Below are 22533 nucleotides of genomic sequence, written 5' to 3'. Positions count from 1 at the left end.
TTACGCCATATCTTATGGTAAATCTTTCTGGTAACAGGTTTCCTAGCCTGTATTAAGGTATCAATAACTGACTCAGAAAATCCACGTCTTGATAAAATCAAGCGTTCAATTTCCAAGCAGTCAGCTTCAGAGAAGTTAGATTTTGATGTTTGAAGGGACCCTGTATCAGAAGGTCCTGTTTCAGAGGTAGAGACCAAGGTGGACAGGATGACATGTCCACCAGGTCTCCATACCAAGTCCTGCGTGGCCACGCAGGTGCTATTAGAATCACTGATGCTCTCTCTTGTTTGATTCTGGCAATCAATCGAGGAAGCAACGGGAAGGGTGGAAACACGTAAGCCATCCTGAAGTTCCAAGGTGCTGTCAGAGCATCTATCAGAACTGCTCCTGGATCCCTGGATCTGGACCCGTAACGAGGAAGCTTGGCGTTCTGTCGAGACGCCATGAGATCTATCTCTGGTTTGCCCCAACGTCGAAGTATTTGGGCAAAGACCTCCGGATGAAGTTCCCACTCCCCCGGATGAAAAGTCTGACGACTTAAGAAATCCGCCTCCCAGTTCTCCACTCCCGGGATGTGGATTGCTGACAGGTGGCAAGAGTGAGACTCTGCCCAGCAAATTATCTTTGATACTTCCATCATAGCTAGGGAGCTTCTTGTCCCTCCCTGATGGTTGATGTAAGCTACAGTCGTGATGTTGTCCGACTGAAACCTGATGAACCCCCGAGTTGTCAACTGGGGCCAAGCCAGGAGGGCATTGAGAACTGCTCTCAATTCCAGAATGTTTATTGGCAGGAGACTCTCCTCCTGACTCCATTGTCCCTGAGCCTTCAGAGAATTCCAGACGGCACCCCAACCTAGAAGGCTGGCGTCTGTTGTTACAATTGTCCAGTCTGGTCTGCTGAATGGCATCCCCCTGGACAGATGTGGCCGAGAAAGCCACCATAGAAGAGAATTTCTGGTCTCTTGATCCAGATTCAGAGAAGGGGATAAGTCTGAGTAATCCCCATTCCACTGACTTAGCATGCACAGTTGCAGTGGTCTGAGGTGTAAGCGTGCAAAGGGTACTATGTCCATTGCCGCTACCATTAAGCCGATTACCTCCATGCATTGAGCCACTGACGGGTGTTGAATGGAATGAAGGGTGCGGCAAGCACTTTGAAGTCTTGTTAGCCTGTCCTCTGTCAGGTAAATCTTCATTTCTACAGAATCTATAAGAGTCCCCAGGAAGGGAACTCTTGTGAGTGGAACGAGTGAACTTTTCTTTTCGTTCACCTTCCATCCATGTGACCTTAGAAATGCCAGCACTAACTCTGTATGAGACTTGGCAGTTTGAAAGCTTGAAGCTTGTATCAGAATGTCGTCTAGGTATGGAGCTACCGAGATTCCCCGCGGTCTTAGTACCGCCAGAAGAGCACCCAGAACCTTTGTGAAGATTCTTGGAGCTGTAGCCAATCCGAATGGAAGAGCCACAAACTGGTAATGCCTGTCTAGGAAGGCAAACCTTAGGTACCGATAATGATCTTTGTGAATCGGTATGTGAAGGTAAGCATCTTTTAAATCTACAGTGGTCATGTATTGACCCTCTTGGATCATAGGTAAAATTGTCCGAATAGTCTCCATCTTGAACGATGGAACTCTTAGGAATTTGTTTAGGATCTTTAAGTCCAGGATTGGTCTGAAAGTTCCCTCTTTTTTGGGAACCACAAACAGATTTGAGTAAAACCCCTGTCCCTGTTCCGATCGTGGAACTGGATGGATTACTCCCATTAACAAGAGCTCTTGTACGCAGCGTAGAAACGCCTCTTTCTTTGTCTGGATTGTTGACAATCTTGACAGATGAAATCTCTCTCTTGGAGGAGAGTATTTGAAGTCCAGAAGGTATCCCTGAGATATTATCTCTAGCGCCCAGGGATCCTGAACATCTCTTGCCCAAGCCTGGGCGAAGAGAGAAAGTCTGCCCCCCACTAGATCCGATCCCGGATCGGGGGCCCTCAATTCATGCTGTTTTAGGGGCAGCAGCAGGTTTCCTAGTCTGCTTGCCCTTGTTCCAGGACTGGTTAGGTTTCCAGCCTTGTCTGTAGCGAGCAACAGCTCCTTCCTGTTTTGGTGCAGAGGAAGTTGATGCTGCTCCTGCTTTGAAATTACGAAAGGAACGAAAATTAGACTGTCTAGTCTTGGCTTTGGCTTTGTCCTGAGGCAGGGCATGGCCTTTACCTCCTGTAATGTCAGCGATAATCTCTTTCAACCCGGGCCCGAATAAGGTCTGCCCTTTGAAAGGTATATTAAGCAATTTAGACTTAGAAGTAACATCAGCTGACCAGGATTTTAGCCACAGCGCCCTGCGTGCCTGAATGGCGAATCCTGAATTCTTCGCCGTAAGTTTAGTAAGATGTACTACGGCCTCCGAAATGAATGAATTAGCTAGTTTAAGGACTCTAAGCCTGTCCGTAATGTCGTCCAGAGTAGCTGAACCAATGTTCTCTTCCAGAGACTCAATCCAGAATGCCGCTGCAGCCGTGATCGGCGCAATGCATGCAAGGGGTTGCAATATAAAACCTTGTTGAACAAACATTTTCTTAAGGTAACCCTCTAACTTTTTATCCATTGGATCTGAAAAAGCACAGCTATCCTCCACCGGGATAGTGGTACGCTTAGCTAAGGTAGAAACTGCTCCCTCCACCTTAGGGACCGTTTGCCATAAGTCCCTTGTGGTGGCGTCTATTGGAAACATTTTTCTAAATATCGGAGGGGGTGAGAACGGCACACCGGGTCTATCCCACTCCTTAGTAACAATTTCAGTAAGTCTCTTAGGTATAGGAAAAACCTCAGTACTCGTCGGTACCGCAAAATATTTATCCAACCTACACATTTTCTCTGGTATTGCAACTGTGTTACAATCATTCAGAGCTGCTAACACCTCCCCTAGTAATACACGGAGGTTTTCCAGTTTAAATTTAAAATTTGAAATATCTGAATCCAGTCTGTTTGGATCAGAACCGTCACCCACAGAATGAAGTTCTCCGTCCTCATGCTCTGCCACCTGTGACGCAGTGTCTGACATGGCCCTAATATTATCAGCGCACTCTGTTCTCACCCCAGAGTGATCACGCTTACCTCTTAGTTCTGGTAATTTAGCCAAAACCTCAGTCATAACAGTAGCCATATCCTGTAATGTGATTTGTAATGGCCGCCCAGATGTACTCGGCGCTACAATATCACGCACCTCCCTCTGAGCGGGAGATGTAGGTACTGACACGTGAGGCGAGTTAGTCGGCATAACTCTCCCCTCGTTGTTTGGTGAAATTTGTTCAATTTGTACAGATTGACTTTTATTTAAAGTAGCATCAATACAGTTAGTACATAAATTTCTATTGGGCTCCACTTTGGCATTGCAACAAATGACACAGGTATCATCCTCTGAATCAGACATGTTTAACACACTAGCAAATAAACTTGCAACTTGGAAATACAATTCAATTAGAATAATATTAAAACGTACTGTGCCTTTAAGAAGCACAGAAGATCTATGACAGTTGAAAATTAATAAATTGAAACAGTTATAGCCTCAATCCTTGTAAACAACACAACTTTAGCAAAGGTTTAATCCCATTAGCAAAGATAACAAATTCTGAAAACAGGAAACAAATTACAGAATAAACGTTTTTTATCTCAGTCAAACTATAATTCTCACAGCTCTGCTGAGAGAAATTACCTCCGTCAAAATAAGTTTTGAAGACCCCTGAGCTCTGTAGAGATGAACCGGATCATGCAGGGAATACAATGAGTTGCTGACTGAAATATTTGATGCATAGTAAAAGCGCCAAAAAACGGCCCCTCCCCCTCACACACAGCAGTGAGGGAGAACAGAAACTGTCAGAAAAACAGATTAAGCAACTGCCAAGTGGAAAAATAGTGCCCAAACATTTATTCACTCAGTACCTCAGTAAATGAAAACGATTTTACATTCCAGCAAAAACGTTAAACATAATCTCTAGTTATTAAACAGCTTTATGTATTTCTTACAGTGTAATTCTAGTGAAGTACCATTCCCCAGAATACTGAAGTGAAAAGTATACATACATGACATTATATCGGTATGGCAGGATTTTCTCATCAATTCCATTGTCAGAAAATAAAAGCTGCTACATACCTCTATGCAGATTCATCTGCCCGCTGTCCCCTGATCTGAAGTTTACCTCACTCCTCAGATGGCCGAGAACAGCAATATGATCTTAACTGCTCCGGCTAAAATCATAGCAAAACTCTGGTAGATTCTTCTTCAAACTCTGCCAGAGAGGTAATAACACACTCCGGTGCTATTTTAAAATAACAAACTTTTGATTGAAGATATAAAACTAAGTATAATCACCATAGTCCTCTCACACATCCTATCTAGTCGTTGGGTGCAAGAGAATGACTGGGAGTGACGTAGAGGGGAGGAGCTATATGCAGCTCTGCTGGGTGAATCCTCTTGCACTTCCTGTTGGGGAGGAGTAATATCCCAGAAGTAATGATGACCCGTGGACTGATCACACTTAACAGAAGAAATTAAATATTTTCATTTAAAGGGACAGTCAAATCCAAAAAAACCTTTCATGATTCAAAAAGGATATGCAATTTTAAATAACTTTTCAATTTACTTTTATCACCAAGTTTGATTTGTTCTCTTGTAATCTTAGTTGAAAGCTAAACCTAGGAAGTTCATATGCTAATCCCTTAGACCTTGAAGGCTGCCTCTAATCTGAATGCATTTTGACAGTTTTTCACCACTAGAGGGTGTTAGTTCATGTGTTTCATATAGATAACATTGAGCTCATGCAAGTGAAGTTACCTAAGAGTGAGCACTGATTGACTAAAATGCAAGTCTGTCAAAAGAACTGAAATAAGGGGGCAGTTTTTAGAGGCTTCGATGCAAGGTAATTACAGAGGTGAAACCTGTATTATTATAACTGTGTTGGTTAAAACTGGGGAATGGGTAATAAAGAGATTATCTATCTTTTTAAACAACTAAAATTCTTATGTTTACAAAGGGACAGCCCGTAATGGGGTATACTCACAAGGAGAGCGGCATATAAGGATGCCTAGTAGAGCGGGACGGGACTACAAGTCGCCCGACAGACGTGCACAGCAGTGCGTGGAGACGTCGGGTCACGGGGTCGGTTCAGCCAATCAGCGGCCAAGGAGAACCAGCATCGAACGTCACAGCTGTTCAAGGAGTAACCTATGCAAGGCTTGACGTATGATCGGCAGGTCATCAAACCAATCAGGATAATGGATCAGGATAATGAAGAGCAAGGAGTGATATGGATAAAAAAACTCGTATTTATTGAGTTAGTTAAAAACAATTAGCATACAGCAACGCGTTTCTCGACCTACGGGTCGTTTCATCAGCGACCCGTAGGCTGTGACTGCTGTGCACGTCTGTCGGGCGACTTGTAGTCCCGTCCCGCTCTACTAGGCATCCTTATATGCCGCTCTCCTTGTGAGTATACCCCATTACGGGCTGTCCCTTTGTATACCTGATTTGGTTGTTTCGATACTGTCCCATGAGGCGCCTCTCTCTTTCTCTTCGATTTACAGGTACCCATCCTCACTTTACAAGAGTGCTGCCCGCTTCTTCGGAATACCCTGGGAACATCCTCATACTGAACATCCTTTTGAACTTTGCGCACCTCCCATAGAGACTTGGTTTACTCTATTTCTCAAAATTCTTATGTTGACTGTCCCTTTAATCCGCATGGTGACAGTATATTTAGCTTGCACATCAAAAATACATTTAAAATACAGTCACAATCGTAATAACACTATAATATAAAAAATATTTTTTTTAAAAAAGGACTAAAAGATGTGAGGTCTCAGATGTTAAAAAAAAGCCTGAAAAGGGCTTTAACATAGATAGACATACATATACATGTCTACATGTGTATAATATTAATATATATATATATATATATATATATATATTTATATATATATATATATATATATATATATATATATATATATATATATGTGTGTGTGTACCATGTGTTTACAGACATTTATACATAAATAAACACATAATTACATATGTACATACATGTAGACATATAGATAAGTGCATTGGAGCCCTTTACAGTTAAGTAGATGAACACATGAAAAAGCATATTTATGCAATATTCATATTTAATAAAGTATTATACTGTGTATTTACTGTAAATATTTCACATTCTAATGTTCTGCACATAGCAGAATATGTTCTATGTATTTATAAATAGATATTCATATATATGGTTTGGTTAACGCTATTGAGAATATGCGATCGGATTTGCACGAGTAGGATGTTAGGTTGTTTTACTTTTTTTTTTGCTCCATTGACTTCTATGGGGGAATATGATATTGCACGCACAATATTCTAAGTTCTGTGTTTTACGCTGCTTGATGCGTGCAGAAACCTTACTTCTAGTGGAGTTAGAGCTTGAGCAGGATTGTTAAAAACTGCCCCATGATCTTTAAACTCACGTATAGTTTTGCCTACATAGAATTTTGGACATAAGCAAAACAATAGGTAGATAACACCACTGATTGTGCATGTAATTCTCTGTTTGAGAACAGAGATTTAGAGTCTTAGATGTTATAAAGCATATTAATATAACGATGTTGGTTATACAAAGTTGGGGATTGGGTAATAAAGTAATTATCTATGTTTTTAAACAATAAACATTTTGGAGTAGACTGTCTTTTTAAGTATGACAGTGTAGTGTCTTTTCAATGCAAGTTTAAAATAAAGTTTAAGGTATTCAACTTGACTTTCATATCTGTGCCATTTATTACTGGTTTCCAACTCCAAATTATAACATTTGCAAGCCTTTCATAGTGGCAGCTGATTTCCATACATTGACAATTATCTAATATAATTTAGTGTTGGAAATATATGTTGCTTGGAAACCCTTTTCAAAAATACATATTTTTCTCTAAAAAAAACATATCTTCTTCTAAAGAGCATGTTTTTTTTTTTTTTAAAGTTTATGGCAATCATCTATCCTCCTATGACATTTTTGGTAAATATAGGGGAGGGATGTTAAACTTTGGCCACCTGACCAAGATGGTACAAAATATGCATTTGTTGAAACATGGATTGCATTGCTCTCCTGGATCTACTATTTTTCTATTTACTGCTAGAACAATATTGCCTAAATTGTTTTAGTACAAACATTTCAGTATACACTCTAAAAAAAAGACAACCATCACTGCTCTTTGAATTAAAAGAGATGCAATCTTGTACACCAAAAATGAGTAACTAAACTCTTTTGAAACGGGATGAATCACAACTCCATAGAGGGTTGATTAAAAAGTGCCTATTAGTGATTACGTGTTAATGCCAGTCACATAAACTATCATCATCAAGGCAGTGCAAGGGCACTATTTCTTTCATGTAATTGGCAAGAGTCCATGAGCTAGTGACGTATGGGATATACTATCCTACCAGGAGGGGCAAAGTTTCACAAACCTCAAAATGCCTATAAATACACCCCTCACCACACCCACAATTCAGTTTTACAAACTTTGCCTCCTATGGAGGTGGTGAAGTAAGTTTGTGCTAAGATTTCTACGTTGACATGCGCTTCTCAGCTTTTTTGAAGCCTGATTCCTCTCAGAGTACAGCAAATGTCAGAGGGACGTGAAGAGAGTATCACCTATTGAATGCAATGATTTTCCTAACAGCGGTCTATTTCATAGGTTCTCTGTTATCGGTCGTAGAGATTCATCTCCTACCTCCCTTTTCAGATCAATGATATACTCTCATATACCATTACCTCTACTGATAACTTTCAGTACTGGTTTGGCTATCTTCTATATGTGGATGGGTGTCTTTTTTGGTAAGTATGTTTTGTATTATTTAAGACACCGCAGATATGGTCTGGCACTTTATATAAAGTTCTAAATATATGTATTGTACTTATATTTTTCATATTTGGGAAATAAAAATATTAAGAAATATTTTTTTCTTACCTGGGGTTTAGTCTTTTTTTCAAATTGACAATTTTTTCTTACAAAATTGCGAGCAGCATAAGGCCCACGGGTGCGCAAAATGCTAGACTTTATTGCGTCATTCTTGGCACGAGAATTTTTTTGGTGCGAAAAGTAAGTCCGCTGATGCAAGTTCATAATTTCCGGTGTCGTAGTTGACGCGGAAGCCTTACACACGGTTGCACGGTTGCGCAAGTGTGTCATTTCCGGATATTGTTGGCGGTAAAAAATGTTTCACTTATGTTGTGCGTCATACTTGGCCAATTTTTTTAATATGTTTTATGCCCCATTACTTTTTGCCTCTTGCCTTTTTCTATGTCAGAGGGCTATGCTGTTTGCAATTTTTCCCATTCCTGAAACTGTCATATAAAGAAATTGGTAATTATGCTTTATATGTTGTTTTTTTTCTTTTACATTTTGCAAGATGTCTCAATCTGATCCTGCCTCAGAAGTATCTGTTGGAACTTTGCTGCCTGAAATTGGTTCTACCAAAGCTAAGTGCATTTGTTGTAAGATTGTGGAAATTATATCTCCAAATGTCATTTGTAATAGTTGTCATGATAAACTTTTACATGCAGAGAATGTATCCATCAGTAATAGAACATTGCCAGTTGCAGTTTCTTCAACTTCTAATGTACATGATATACCTATGAATTTTAAAGAATTTGTTTCTGATTCTATTCAGAAGGCTTTGTCTGCATTTCCGCCTTCTATTAAACGTAAAAAGTCTTTTAAAACTTCTCATAAAATTGATGACATTTTAAATGACCGACAACATAATGATTTATCCTCCTCTGATGAGGATCTATCTGATTCAGAAGATCCCTCCTCAGATATTGACACTGACAAATCTACTTATTTCTTTAAAATAGAATACATTTGTTCTTTGTTAAAAGAAGTGTTAATTACTTTGGATATTGAGGAAGCTAGTCCTCTTGACATTAAGACTAGTAAACGTTTAAATGCTGTTTTTAAACCTCCTGTGGTTACTCCAGAGGTTTTTCCTATTCCTGATGCTATTTCTGATATGATTTCTAAGGAATGGAATAAGCCAGGTACTCCTTTTATTCCTTCTTCAAGGTTTAAAAAATTGTATCCTTTACCAGCAATTTCTATAGAGTTTTGGGAAAAGATCCCCTAAGTTGATGGGGTTATTTCTACTCTTGCTAAACGTACCACTATTCCTATGGTAGATAGTACTTCTTTTAAAGATCCTTTAGATAGGAAACTTGAATCCTATCTAAGGAAAGCCTATTTATATTCAGGTCATTTTCTCAGGCCTGCAATTTCTTTGGCTGATGTTGCGGCTGCATCAACATTTTGGTTGGAGAATTTAGCTCAACAAGAATTGGATTCTGACATATCTAGCATTGTTCGCTTACTGCAACATGCTAATAAATCTTGGAATGCTGATATGACATCTAAGTCTAGATTATTATCTCTTTCTTTCCAAGGTAATAATTTATTTGGTTCTCAGTTGGATTCTATTATTTCAACTGTTACTGGAGGAAAGGGTTTTTTTCTGCCTCAGGATAAAAACCTATGGGTAAATCTAAGGCTTCTAACTGTTTTTGTTCCTTTCGTCAAAATAAGGAACAAAAATCTAATCCTTCCCCCAAGGAATCTGTTTCCAATTGGAAACCTTCCTCAAATTGGAATAAATCCAAGCCTTTTAAAAAACCAAAGTCAGCCCCTAAGTCCGCATGAAGGTGCGGCCCTCATTCCAGCTCAGCTGGTAGGGGGCAGATTAAGGTTTTTCAAGGATTTTTGGATAAATTCTGTCCAAAATCAATGGATTCAGAGCATTGTCTCTCAAGGGTATTGAATAGGATTCAGAGTAAGATCTCCTGTGAGAAGATTTTTTCTCTCACGTATCCCAGCAAATCCAGTAAAAGCTCAGGCTTTCCTGAAGTGTGTTTCAGACCTAGAGTCTTCAGGGATAATCATGCCGGTTCCTTTTCAGGAACAAGGTCTGGGGTTTTATTCAAATCTATTCATTGTCCCAAAGAAGGAAAATTCATTCAGAGCAGTTCTGGATCTGAAAATTTTGAATCATTATGTAAGAGTACCAAATTTCAAGATGGTGACTATAAGGACTATTCTGACTTTTGTTCAGCAAGGACATTATATGTCTACAATAGACTTGCAGGATGCATACCTTCATATTCCAATTCATCCAGAACATTATCAGTTCCTGAGATTCTCTTTTCTAGACAAGCATTACCAATTTGTTGCTCTTCCATTTAGCCTAGCAAAAGCTCCAATAATCTTTTCAAAGGTTCTAGATGCCCTACTCTCTGTAATCAGAGAGCAGGGTATTGTGGTGTTTCCTTATTTGGACGATATCTTGGTACTAGCTCAGTCTTTACGTTCTGCAGAATCTCACACAAATCAACTAGTGTTGTTTCTTCAATAAACATGGTTGGAGGATCAATTTACCAAAAAGTTTATTGATTCCTCAGACAAGGGTCACCTTTTTAGGTTTCCAGATAGATTCAGTGTCCATGACTCTGTCTCTAACAGACAAGAGACATTTGAAATTGGTTGCAGCCTGTCAGCACCTTCAGTCTCAGTCATTCCCTTCAGTGGCTATGTGCATGGAAGTTTTAGGCCTCATGACTGCAGCATCGGACGCGATTCCTATTGCTCGTTTTCACATGAGACCTCTCCAGCTTTGTATGCTGAATCAATGGTGCAGGGATTATACAAAGATATCACAGTTAATATCCTTAAATCCCAATGTTCGACACTCTCTGACGTGGTGGTTAAATCACCAGCGTTTAGTTCAAGGGGCTTCCTTTGTTCAGCTAACCTGGACTGTGATCACTACAGACACAAGTCTTTAAGGTTGGGGAGAAGTTTGAGGATCTCTGACAGCACAAGGGGTTTGGAAATCTCAAGAGGCGAGATTACCAATCAATATTTTAGAACTCTGTGCAATTCTCAGAGCTCTTCAGTTTTGGCCTCTGTTGAAGAGAGAACCGTTCATTTGCTTTCAGACAGACAATATCACAACTGTGGCATATGTCAATCATCAGGGTGGGATTCACAGTCCCCAAGCTATGAAAGAAGTTTGTCGGATACTTGCTTGGGTGGAATCCAGCTCCTGTCTAATCTCTGTGGTGCATATCCCAGGTGTAGACAATTGGGAGGCAGATTATATCAGCCATCAGACTTTACATCCAGGGGAGTAGTCTCTCCATCCAGATGTGTTTTCTCAGATTGTTCAGATGTCGGGTCTTCCAGAGATAGATCTCATGGCCTCTCATCTAAACAAGAAACTTCCCAGATACCTGTCCAGGTCCAGGGATGTTCAGGCGGAAGCAGTGGATGCGCTGACACTTCCTTGGAGTTATCATCCTGCTTGCATCTCCCCGCCTCTAGTTCTTCTTCCAAGAGTGATATCCAAAATCATCATGGAACAATCGTTTGTGTTGCTGGTGGCTCCAGCATGGCCACACAGGTTTTGGTATGCGGATCTTGTTCAGGATGTCCCGTTGCCAACCTTGGCCACTTCCATTAAGGCCGCACCTACTGTCTCAAGGTCCGTTTTTCCATCAGGATCTTAAATCATTAAATTTGAAGGTATGGAAATTGAAAGCTTAGTACTAAGTCATAGAGGTTTCTCTGACTTAGTGATTAATACTATGTTACAAGCTTGTAAATCTGTTTCTAGAAAGATTTATTATCGAATTTGGAAGACCTACATTTCATGGTGTTCTTTTCATAAATTCTCTTGGCATTCTTTTGGAATTCCTAGAATTTTACAGTTTCTTCAGGATGGTTTGGATAAGGGTTTGTCTGTAAGTTCCTTGAAGGGACACATCTCTGCTCTTTCAGTTTAATTTCACAGAAAGATTGCTAAACTTCCTGATATTCACTGTTTTGTACAGGCTTTAGTTTGTATTAAATCAATTTCTCCTTCTTGGAGTCTTAATTTGGTTTTGAAGGCATTACAGGCTCCTCCGTTTGAGCCTATGCATTCTTTGGACATTAAACTACTTTCTTGGAAAGTGTTGTTCCTTTTGGCCATCTCTTCTGCTAGAATAATTTCTGAGCTATCTGCTCTTTCTTGTGAATCTCCTTTTCTGATTTTTCATCAGGATAAGGTGGTTTTAAGGACTTCATTTAAATTTTTACCTAAAGTTATGAATTCTAACAACATTAGTAGAGAAATTGTTGTCCCTTCCTTGTGTCCTAATCCTAAGAATTCTTTAGAAAAATCCTTACATTCTTTGGATGTGGTGAGATCTTTGAAATATTATGTTGAAGCTACTAAAGATTTCAGGAAGACTTCAAGTCTATTTGTTATATTTTCTGGTCCTAGGAAAGGTCAGAAGGCCTCTGCTATTTCCTTGGCTTCTTGGTTAAAGCTTTTGATTCATCAAGCTTATTTGGAGTCGGGTCTTGCCCCGCCTCAGAGAATTACAGCTCATTCTGCTAGATCAGTCTCTACTTTGTGGGCTTTTAAGAATGAAGCTTCAGTTGATCAGATTTGAAAAGCAGCAAATTGGTCCTCTTTGCATACATTTACTAAATTCTAACATTTTGATGTATTTGCTTCTTCAGAAGCAGTCTTTGATAGAAAAGTTATTCAGGCAGCTGTTTCAGTTTGATTCTTCTGCTGATGTTTTAAGTTTTTCTTTTCATTATGAGAATAACTTTTATTTTGGGTTGTGGATTATTTTTTCAGCGGAAAATGGCTGTTATTTATTTTTATTCCTCCCTCACTAGTGACTCTTGAGTGGAGTTCCACATCTTGGGTATTGATATCCCATACGTCACTAGCTCATGGACTCTTGCCAATTACATGAAAGAAAACATAATTGATGTAAGAATTTACCTGATAAATTCATTTCTTTCATATTGGCAAGAGTCCATGAGGCCCACCCTTTTTATGGTGGTTATGATTTTTTTGTATAAAGCACAATTATTTCCAAATTTCTTTGTTGATGCTTTATACTCCTTTCTTTATCACCCCACTTCTTGGCTATTCGTTAAACTGAATTGCGGGTGTGGTGAGGGGTGTATTTATAGGCATTTTGAGGTTTGGGAAACTTTGCCCCTCCTGGTAGGATTGTATATCCCATACGTCCCTAGCTCATGGACTCTTGCCAATATGAAAGAAATTAATTTATCAGGTAAATTCTTACATAAATTATGTTTTTCTTACCCCTGAAATACATAGGGATAAGGATCCACCATTTTTTGAGTACCCATTTAAAGGGACAGTCTAGTCCAAAGCAAACTTTCATTATTCAGATAGGTCATGTAATTTTAAACAATTTTCCAATTTACTTCTATCACCAATTTTGCTATTTTCTCTTGGAATTCTTAGTTGAAAGCTAGATCTAGGAGGTTCATATGCAAATTTTTAAGCCCTTGAAGGCCGCCTCTTAGCTCAGGGCATTTGACAGTTGTTCACCCCTAGAGGGTGTTAGTTCATGTGTTTCATATAGATAACACTGTGCTCACGTGGAGTTCCTAGGAGACAGCACTGATTGGCTAAAATGCAAGTCTGTCAAAAGTACTGAAATAAGGGGCAGTTTGCAGAGGCTTACATACAAGATAATCACAGAGGTAAAAAGTGTATTTATGTAACTGTGTTGGCTATGCAAAAATAGGTAATGGGTAATAAAGGGATTATCAGTCTTTTAAAACAATAAATATTCTGGTGTAGACTGCCCCTTTAAAGGGACACTCAGGTTTTATTAAATTTTCATGATTCAGATACAGCATGTAATTTTAAACAACTTTCAAATTTACTTCCATTAAAAAAAATGAGCACAGTCTTTTATATTTACACTTTTTTTGAGTCACCAACTCCTACTGAGCATGTGCAAGAACTCAGACTATACGTATATGCATTTGTGATTGGCTGATTGCTATCACATGATACAGGGGGAGTGGAAATATACATAACTTTGAAATTTGTTAGAAAATAATCTACTACTCATTTGAAATTCAGAGTAAATTCTATTGTATTGTCTTGTTATCTTGCATTTGTTGATTATGCAAATCTACTGTGTTTACTGGTCCTTTAAGGGCTAGATTATAAGTGTAGCTGTCACTCTCTAGCTTTGAATTAAGGTTGTGGAGCAACCTTAATTCAAAGATGTATATAATGTGGTTTTTGTAAGCAGATATTTAGAGAAAAGAATATATAGTTATATATACCTTCTATATAAACCTCAGCTGAGTTAATATACATCTAAGGTGAAATAAAGCAAAAACAAATTAACATGTTATGCACAAAATAAAATAGTTTACATATATACACCAAAGAGGTAAGGTTAAGAGGCCTATTTATTTATCAGGTCCGACAGGCCTCACTGAATGCGGAGAGCAATACGCTCTCCGTATTCAGCATTGCACCAGCAGCTCTGCATTGCACGCCACCCCTGCAGATTTGCGGCCAATTGTCCGCCAGTAGGGGGGGGTGTCAATCAACCTGATCATACTCGATCGGGTTGAATTGTGATGATGTCTCTCTGCCTCATCAGATCAGGCAGACAGGTTATGGAGCAGCGGTCTTTAGACCGCTGCTCCATAACTTGCGTTTCTGAGGAGTCTGAAGACTCGCCAGAAACACAGGCCCTTAAGCTCCATCCGGAGCTTGATAAATGGACCTCTAAGTATTCACAGAGTAGGATTAATGCCCCGAGTGGTGAACAGAAATATTGCAGGATTTAGAGTGCATACAGAGGATGAACAGCTGATAAGATGTCAGCACAGGCAAATGAAAGAGACACAATCCAGAGTAAACAAGTAATGATATTACCTTGAGAATTTGCACAAACACTTTAGAGAACAATTTGTACTTGCACATAGATACTTCCAACATTTAAGTGGCATCTGAAGCTTGATCAGAGGAATCACAGTCAGAGAGATCCTTATGGGCTAAACTTCCTATTACATAATTTTGTCTACTAACATAACTTAAACACTCTAAAATTAAGACACACACAACTGTTTGGGAAAAAAAAGACTGGTCACGGTAACATTTATTAAAACGTAAAACATTCAGGCAACTTTTCATAAATTTTGAACTTTGTAAAAGTTCTAAATTCGTTGGCGGCACTTAAAAGCTAACTAACCCCTACCGACAGACAGTCAAGGCCCCTTTCAGATCTGCAGCGTGGCACTGCTTGCTCACGCTCATTAGAAGAGAGAATGAATGTGTACTTAGAGATATTCGGCCAGCAATTTGTCGAGGAGGGGAACCCCTAGGCCGGCAAATAGTGGGCATCACCCCTGCCCTTTCTCAAAGGCCGTCACTCTTCATTCTGACTGCACTTTCAAGGGCCATGACCGACCGCCAAGCTAGAGTATATAACCACCAACCCAGTAGAGTGACCCTTACCAATGTGCCATGCAATCCGCTGACCAATGGTGGAGGTCTAAGTTAAAACCTGGCCTTAAAGAGCTAGTTCAATTATACCTTCTCATGCCAGGGTAATGACCTAACCAGTAAAGCACCCATGATGTCCTGCTGCCAACATCTGCTTCTCCAAGGGACGGGTGGGCGGGAAAAAATCCTCTTGAAGTCTGGAAGCAGGAAAATAGGCTGGAACTACTGCAACATTGACCTATAAAGGTAAACACACTCTCTGCCCCTCCGGTTGCAACAATGTAACAAACACACACATAGCAAACTCCAGACGTCAAGTCAGTTAGCCCTTAATTTTGTTACAGGCCCTCTAGAGGGCCCAACACGTTCATAAAGGCTAAACTTCCTATTACTTCATTTTGTTTACTAACATAACTTAACCACTCTAAAATTAAGACACATACAACTGTTTGGGAAAAAAGACCGGTCATGGTCATGTTTATTAAAATGTAAAACTTTGTCAGCTATTTAATAGTTTAGGCAACTTTTCATAAATATTGAACTTTGTAAAAGTTCTAAATCTGTTGGCGGCACTTAAAAGCTAACTAACCCCTACCGACAGACGGTTAAGGCCCTTTTCAGATCTGCAGCTTGGCACGGCTTGCTCACACTCATTAGCAGAGAGAATGGATGTGTACTTAGAGATCTTCGACCAGCAATTTGTTGAGAAGGGGAACCCCTAGGCCAGCACCTAGTGGGTATCACCCCTCCCATTTCTCAAAGGCCATCACTCTTCATTCTGACTGCACACTCCAGGACCATTACCAACCGCCACAAGAGGAAACTGAGTGTAACTCTTGCCGCCAACCTTTACTGACCTTATATATACAACTTATCAACAATAACCTTTATATATATATATATATATATATTTTAAAATTGAGCTAACAATCTTCTTAAATCAGCCAAAAATATATCTAGCCCCTCGTCTGTCAAGTAAACACCCTCAGGGTGATATAAGGCCTTTTTGTCAGCCGTAATAGTATCATGCCTAATGACAAATCCAGACAAGGCCATGACCGCTCTTCCCACCTCCCTGTTCACTTTTTTGCACACATTATATGCTGCCCTTTGTGAAACCATGTATCTCCAATGCAGTCATGCGACCACATTGGACGACCCAACTCTCACACTCGGCAGCCAAGCACACAGCCACTTGATATCCGAGACCATTATTTTTATAAGGTCTAATGCAGGGAGAAAACCCATATCATTAACCCCTAGGTGGATAACTATAATGTGCAGAAGCACCCACCTCCTATGAGCATCCTGCAGGAGTGAAGGCAATTTGTTCCAGGTTAGGCTCAAGCGGCCCAGCCAATGAACGCTAGCCTTAGCAGAAGGAATGCCGAGTTGCTGCCCATCCGGTGACCATAGCACCCTGATGCGGCCCAATGCACAAACGAGTGCCCCACAATCCATACGTGAACTGGAGAAGAGCCCTTACCTATAACAGCATCATGTAAATACTCTCAGCTTAGGACAATCAACAGTAAATAACCGAGCAACAATAAACTGATGAACACATAGTAAAAATTAGTCAGTGCCCTGTCTCCCTAGAAGGACTCAGCTATTTGATTTCAAAGGTCTAATGTACAGTTTATATCGACGTGACCTCCAATGTCCTAACCATTTGATTTCCCCAACTGAAGAACCCTTTGACGCAGCACTAGTAGTTGCTCCAATACTAAATGAGTGAGGGGCAACTCGTGATGAGTCTAACCCGCATGCCGCCCCTGCTAGTTGAAGCACCTTTTTTAATTGAAATACTGATAATGCAGTAGCATCTTCATGGATGAAGAATTCCTTTGGCCCTGCTGGCCTGATCTTTAAATAGCTTTCAACATTAACAACCGGGCAGCACTCAGGTAGCTCATGTCTGCCTAATGGAAGCCAAGCACCTTTTCCTTCCTGATCTGTTTTTGACCTAGGTATGAACAACAACATCCCCTCTTTAGAGGATCTTACATATTCAAACTGAATGCCCCATTTTCCTCCTACTCTAGCAGAAGCCACCAATTCTCCTACTCTCAGCCAAAGCCATTGAGAAGGCTGCCCTGAATAGGGTCACTTTGTACGCAGATGCAAAGATTCCATCTAGCGATCTCACCAGTTCCTTTAAACAGAGAGGGGTAATAGGGTGTATTTGATCCTGAGACTTAATTTCAGTCCTGCCCCAGCCCTTCAATACCTGTCTCACTAAGAAGGAATTGGAAAATTCCAAAATACTGAGCATCTTGCTGCAGAACACCACTACCGAAAGCCTGCTTTGTGCCGCTAATCTGGAGGCCCCTGATTATTTCAACCATGCCAGTCATTCCAACACCTGTACCTGTGATGTCTAGTGCATGATGAACCCCCTGTTTTTGCAGAACATCTGCCATCCCTTACGGTGTGACTCATAAGCCTTCCAAGTCTTGGGAGCCAGTGAAGCCTGTACTAGTGGATAATGGATGCCCTGAGACTGCCAACTGCCAAAGAAATGAGGGGGAGGGTAAGCTATGTGCTGCTGCCCTAGCCACCGCCCTTCTAAATGGTTCCCACTTAAACCTAGAGAGCGCGTCCGCCACTACATTATACACCTGGGATGTGATGTGCAGTGAACAAGATATTAAGTTGTAAACAGCAAAGAACTAGGTGCCTAAGGTATCTCACTACTACAGGTGATGATGCAAACAACCTGTTTATGGCATACACCACACTCATGTTGTCCGACCAGAACACCACAGATCTGTTTGCCAGCTTGGGTCCCCACAGCTCTACAGCCACTACAATTGGAAATAATTCAAATAGTGCTATGTTCCTTGTCAGACCTGAGGCTACCCACTCTGAAGGCCATGGAGCTGCACTCCATTCACCTTCAAGATATGCCCCGTATCCAAAGCCGCCTGCCGCATCTGTGAAAAAGTGCTGTTACTGATTATAAACCGGATCTGCCCGCCACAAGCAGACTCCGTTGAAGTGGGTCAGAAATATGTCCCAAATATGAAGGTCGCCTTTCATTTCTGTGGACACCATGAACCTTCTGGCATCATTTTGTTGACCTTTTAACTGTTCTTCCAGCTTTCTGTTAAATACACCGCCCATGGGAATGGCCATGCCTGCAAAATTCAGCAAGCCCAATAGTGACTGTAACTCCCTAAGTGAAATGCTAGTTGCCTTTGCCACAGATCTGACTGTCGTCAAGAGTTTAATCACCTTATCTTGCGGGAGATGGCATTCCAATGCAACTATGTCTATCTCAATTGGGCCCTCCGTTTTTTCCTCCGCCAGTGGCACTCCAAACTCTGTAGTTACTGATCTCATGACTGATATAAGCCCTTTGCATTCTGAAGTACCAGCTCACCCGATTAACAGGAAGTCATCTAAATAATGGGCCACAGCTTTGAAGAGTCCTGTACTACCCAGTGCAAAAACGAGCTGAAACATTCAAAAAGAGCGCAAGATAAGGAACAGCCCATTGTTAATCATCTATTCACATAGTATCCCCAATCAAACTTCAAACCCATCAGGTTGAAGGCAGATAGGTGCAACGGGAACAAACTAAAAACTGGTTCTATGTCCAGTTTGGGCAATAGAGCACCCTTTCCTGCCTCTTTCACTAAGGACTGGTAGTGAACTGAGCTTAGCGCTGGGTCTGTAGCATCATTAACAGATGCCCCTTTTGGGTATGAAAGGTGATGTATCAGCCTGCATTTTCCCATGTTCTTTTTGGGGACCACCCCTAATGGTGAGATCACCATGTCAGGGAATAGTTCCTCAAGGAAAGGGCCTAAAACCCTTCTCAGGGTAATTTCTTTCTCAATTTTGTCATGAACCACCTTTGGGAATTCATATGCTGGAGCCATGCAATTGCTAGGGATTTTGTATTTTAATTTCACATGGTTAAATAGTACTGACTGTCTCCTATCATATTCTTTTTAAAAAGCTAACATATATAATAAAAAAAAGGGAAAAAGAGGGAAAAATAATAAACAAACCAAGGCCTAGATTTAGAGTTGAGCGGTAGCTGTGAAAACCAGCGTTAGAGGCTCCTAACGCTGGTTTTAGGCTACCGCTGGTATTTAGAGTCAGTCAGGAAAGGGTCTAACGCTCACTTTCCAGCCGCGACTTTTCCATACCGCAGATCCCCTTACGTCAATTGCGTATCCTATCTTTTCAATGGGATCTTTCTAACTCCGGTATTTAGAGTTGTGGCTGAAGTGAGCGTTAGAAATCTAACGACAAAACTCCAGCTGCAGAAAAAAGTCAGTAGTTAAGAGCTTTCTGGGATAACGCCGGTTTATAAAGCTCTTAACTACTGTGCTCTAAAGTACACTAACACCCATAAACTACCTATGTACAACTAAACCGAGGTCCCCCCACATCGCCGCCACTCGATTACATTTTTTAACCCCAAATCTGCTGACCGCCACCTACGTTATCCTTATGTACCCCTAATCTGCTGCCCCTAACACAGCCGACCCCTATATTATATTTATTAACCCCTAACCTGCCCCCCACAACGTCGCCGCCAGCTACCTACAATAATTAACCCCTAATCTGCCGACAGCCACCTACGTTATCCTTATGTACCCCTAATCTGCTGCCCCTAACACCGCCGACCCCTATATTATATTTATTAGCCCCTAATCTGCCCCCCTCAACATCGCCTCCACCTGCCTACACTTATTAACCCCTAATCTGCTGAGCGGATCTCACCGCTACTATAATAAAGTTATTAACCCCTAATCCGCCTCACTCCCGCCTCAATAACCCTATAATAAATAGTATTAACCCCTAATCTGCCCTCCCTAACATCGCCGACACCTAACTTCAATTATTAACCCCTAATCTGCTGACCAAATCTCGCCGCTACTGTAATAAATGGATTAACCCCTAAAGCTAAGTCTAACCCTAACCCTAACACCCCCCTAAATTAAATATAATTTAAATCTAACGAAATAAATTAACTCTTATTAAATAAATTATTCCTATTTAAAGCTAAACACTTACCTGTAAAATAAACCCTAATATAGCTACATTATAAATTATAATTATATTATAGCTATTTTAGGATTAATATTTATTTTACAGGTAACTTTGTAAATACTTACCTAAGTTACAATTAAACCTAACACTACACTATCAATAAATAAATTAAATAAAATACCTATAATTAAACCTAACACTACACTATCAATACATTAATTAAATACAATACCTACAAATAACTACAATTAAATAAACTAACTAAAGTACAAAAAATAAAAAAATATTTACAAACATTAGAAAAATATTACAACAATTTTAAACTAATTACACCTACTCTAAGCCCCCTAATGAAATTACAAAGCCCCCCAAAATAAAAAAATGCCCTACCCTATTCTAAATTACAAAAGTTCAAAGCTCTTTTACCTTACCAGCCCTGAACAGGGCCCTTTGCGGGGCATACCCCAAGAAATTCAGCTCTTTTGCCTGTAAAAAAACACATACAATACCCCCCCCAACATTACAACCCACCACCCACATACCCCTAATCTAACCCAAACCCCCCTTAAATAAACCTAACACTAAGCCCCTGAAGATCTTCCTACCTTATCTTCACCTCACTGGGTATCACCGATAGGTCCTGGCTCCAAAATCTTCATCCAACCCAAGCGGGGGCTGGCGATCCAAGCGGCATCTTCTATCTTCATCCGATGAGGAACGGCTCCATCGTGAAGACCTCCAGCGCGGATCAATCTTCTTCCGACGATGTCCAACTGAAGAATGACGGTTCCTTTAAGGGACGTCATCCAAGATGGCATCCCTCGAATTCCGAATGGCTGATAGGATTCTATCAGCCAATCGGAATTAAGGTAGGAAAATTCTGATTGGCTGATGGAATCAGCCAACCAGAATCAAGTTCAATCTGATTGGCTGATCCGATCAGCTAATCAGATTGAGCTCGCATTCTATTGGCTGTTCCGTCATTCTTCAGTTGGAAGTCATCGGAAGAAGATTGATCCGCACTGGAGGTCTTCACGATGGAGCCGTTCCTCATCGGATGAAGATAGAAGATGCCACTTGGATCAAGATGGTTGCCGGTCTGGATCGCCTCTTCTTCCCGGATAGGATGAAGACCTTGGAGCCTCTTCTGGACCTCTTCAGCCGCAGGATTATGGATCGCCAGCCCCCGCTTGGGTTGGATGAAGATTTTGGAGCCAGGACCGATTGGTGATACCCGGTGAGGTGAAGATAAGGTAGGAAGATCTAGTGTTAGGTTTATTTAAGGGAGGTTTGGGTTAGATTAGGGGTATGTGGGTGGTGGGTTGTAATGTTGGGGGGGGGGTATTGTATGTGTTTTTTTACAGGCAAAATAGCTGAATTTCTTGGGGCATGCCCCGCAAAGGGCCCTGTTCAGGGCTGGTAAGGTAAAAGAGCTTTGAACTTTTGTAATTTAGAATAGGGTAGGGCATTTTTTTATTTTGGGGGGCTTTGTTATTTTATTAGGGGGCTTAGAGTAGGTGTAATTAGTTTAAAATTGGTGTAATATTTTTCAAATGTTTGTAAATATTTTTTTATTTTTTGTAACTTAGTTCTTTTTTATTTTTTGTACTTTAGTTAGTTTATTTAATTGTATTTATTTGTAGGAATTATATTTAATTTATTTATTGATAGTGTAGTGTTAGGTTTAATTGTAGATAATTGTAGGTATTGTATTTAATTAATTTATTGATAGTGTAGTGTTAGGTTTAATTGTAACTTAGGTTAGGATTTATTTTAAAGGTAATTTTGTAATTATTTTAACTATTTTAGCTATTAAATAGTTCTTAACTATTTAATAGCTATTGTACCTGGTTAAAATAAATACAAAGTTGCCTGTAAAATAAATATTAATCCTAAAATAGCTATAATATAATTATAATTTATATTGTAGCTATATTAGGGTTTATTTTACAGGTAAGTATTTAGCTTTAAATAGGAATAATTTATTTAATAAGAGTTAATTTATTTAGTTAGATTTAAATTATATTTAATTTAAGGGGGTGTTAGGGTTAAAGTTAGACTTAGCTTTAGGGGTTAATAAATTTATTAGAGTAGCGGTGAGCTCCTGTCGGCAGATTAGGGGTTAATACTTGAAGTTAGGTGTCGGCAATGTTAGGGAGGG

The sequence above is a fragment of the Bombina bombina genome, chromosome 5 (assembly GCF_027579735.1).
Source record: "Bombina bombina isolate aBomBom1 chromosome 5, aBomBom1.pri, whole genome shotgun sequence".
NCBI lineage: Eukaryota > Metazoa > Chordata > Amphibia > Anura > Bombinatoridae > Bombina > Bombina bombina.
This window is presented reverse-complemented; position numbering follows the sequence as displayed.